We start from the raw sequence: 3,044 nt of genomic DNA, 5'->3' as shown, positions 1-3,044 counted from the left end.
TTATGAATATGCTACAATTTTAATATTTGCTTAGTGGAGAAAGTTCAATTATCAAAATTTCAGTAATATATTAATACAGAAATGTTATTATTAAAACACTGGCTTCATGGTTTTTTTCTGTTCTAAGATTCTTCTGTTGGTAGCTTGTCTTCCAAAATGCCAAATCAAATAAACCTGAGGAGTGTGTTTTCTTATTTGTTTCCCACTGTCTTACTTGTTTCTCACTTTATCCAAATCCACGAGCTTATGAAAGTTTATCTCTATGTATACAGCTTCTACCATCTTCTTCACATAACATCACAGGCTATGTATCTATAATGTATGTCAACATAATATGTTGTAGATAATTCTCAGCTTAATCATTGGCAAATGATGTCAGATTTCATCCATTTATCCCACAAGAAATCTAGGAGTTATTCCTTCAAAAATTCTTTTCACCAGATGTACTATTAACATCATATTTCACATTGTGTTAGTATGTCAGGGGCACCCTCTGTATTTACTCTTTTTATTTTCTGCAAAAGATTCTTCAAATCCTTTGCAGCCCAACTGTCCTGGTCTCCCTATATCTAGGCAATCATGAAATTATATGAGATTAAAGATCATTTTGTATTTAATGTAATGAAATGAATCATTGTGAATATGCTACAGTGTGCTTGGTTCTTTTAATTCACTATAATGAGTATGATATTAATCTGTGCTTTTGTGTGCATCAGTAGTTCATTTCAATGTCTTGTTAAACAGCATTGCATTGAATAGACATAACATATATTGTTTACTTATAATCTGTTGGTGAACACTGGGAACCTTTTCGTGTTTTTTTTTTAAACTTTTATTTAATGAATATAATTGCCAAAGTACAGCTTATGGGTTACAATGGCTTTCCTCCCCATAACTTCCCTCCCACCCCCTGCTCTCTCTCCCCTTCCAATCACATCAAGATTCATTTTCGATTCTCTTTATATACAGAAGATCAGTTTAGCATATATTAAGTAAAGATTTCAGCAGTTTGCACCCACACAGAAACACAAAGGGAAAAATACTGTTTGAGTACTAGTTATCGCAATAAATCACAATGTACAACACATTAAGGACAGAGATCCTACATGAGGAGTAAGTCCTGAGTGACTCCTGTTGTTGACTTAACAAATTGACACTCTTGTTTATGACATCAGTAATCTCCCTAGGCTCTTGTTGTGAGTTGTCAAAGCTACGGACCTTTTAAGTTTGTTGACTCTGATCACATTTGGACAAGGTCATAGTCAAAATGCAAGTTCTCTCCTCCCTTCAGAGAAAGGTACCTCCTTCTTGGATGCCTCATTCTTTCCACTGGGATCTCACTCGCGGAGATCTTTCATTTAGGTTTTTTTTTTTTTTTTAATTTTTTTTTTTTTTTTTTTTTTTTGCCAGAGTTTCTTGGCTTTCCATGCCTAAGATACTCTCATGGGCTCTTCAGCGAGATCCAAATGCCTTAAGGGCTGATTCTGAGTCCACAGTGCTGTTTAGGACATCCACTATTCTATGAGTCTGCTGTGTATCCCGCTTCCCATGTTGGATCATTATCTCCCTTTTTATTCCATCAGTTAGTATAAGTAGACACTAGTCTTGTTTATGTGCTCCCTTTGGCTCTTAGTCGTATCATTATGATCAATTGTGAACAGCTAAGACCTGGAATCAACCTAAATCAATCAATAGTAGACTGGATAAAAAAATTATGGGATATGTACTCTATAGAATACTATGCAGCAGTCAAAAACAATGAAATCCGGTCATTTGCAACAAAATGGAGGAATCTGGAAAACATCATGCTGAGTGAAATAAGCCAGTCCCAAAGGGACAAATATCATATGTTCTCCCTGATTGGTGACAACTAACCGAGTGCCTTTTCATGATTTGCCTTTTGGAAACAAGACTGTTTTGAATATTTGAATGAAAGTCTTTGTATGCTTATGTGTTTTAATTAATTTTATGAAAACCAAACTAATTAAAACATAGAGCTGATTGTTTTACAAAGTTGTACCATTTATATTCCCATTACTACCATATGAGAGTCTCAAATGCATCATGTCCTCCAAAATCCTTTATAGGAAAAAATACTTAAATGAATTGTATTATTTCCATGAAACATGTAGGGTAGATTTGAAGTTGAAAGAAAATGTATTGATAACTAAGACAACATAAAATATTTGGTAAAATAACTTACCAGAGCTAAAAAAGTTCAATATTACTATCAATTTCATTTTATTTTATCAGAATTACACACCAATTTTTATGTACTTTTAAAAATCACTCACAGAAACAAGTCATAAGATTCTGGCAACCATGATACAAGGAGCAAATGACAATTCCCCAAAATCCTGGAGCTCCTAGAGCTAGGCCAGGAAAATGCCAGGAGCCAGTATATGGGTCATCTTTTGTTTTCCCTGGGGCATCAGAGGAAGCTCAATTGGAGGCAGAGGCCAGTACAATTACAGGCACTTCAATATAGGCTGTGAGCATGCCAAGTGGTGGTTTTACATGCTTTGCCTCAACCTACCTCACACCCTGCCCATGGAGTTTCTGATGGTAATTATTTTATTCTTTGCAGGGTATGATATCTATTATAATAACTCAAATCTGCCTATGTAGCATAAGAAAATCCATAAAAAACATATACATGACTAATCATGGATATATTCCAATAAAGTATTATTTTAGAAAATGCAGTGGAATGACTGTGCCTGTAGACCATAATTTGCCAAATCATTTCTTACGATTTACTATATGATAAAATGGTTCATTTACTGATAGAACTGCATACCAAAAGATGGAGAAGTCAAGTAGAGATATGAAATAATGATTGCAACTTACTACATTTCTCATATAAAGTGAATGCCATGTTCAGCTTTCCAGTAGAGGACTTCAGGGTCTTCAAATGAGAAGGAGGTTTTGCTATTTTTTTAATGAGAAGATGGATGATATTGGTATGAGAATATTCTTTGAAGCCTCCCCACAGATCATAAATGCGTTCAGTCTGCTAACTTGCAGCCCAGCTGCCACCTAGC

This window comes from Oryctolagus cuniculus, chromosome 9 (assembly GCF_051225735.1).
Source record: "Oryctolagus cuniculus isolate XC-2025 breed Fujian yellow rabbit chromosome 9, ASM5122573v1, whole genome shotgun sequence".
Lineage (NCBI taxonomy): Eukaryota > Metazoa > Chordata > Mammalia > Lagomorpha > Leporidae > Oryctolagus > Oryctolagus cuniculus.
The sequence above is the reverse complement of the archived record's forward strand: the minus strand, read 5'-3'. Positions refer to the sequence as shown.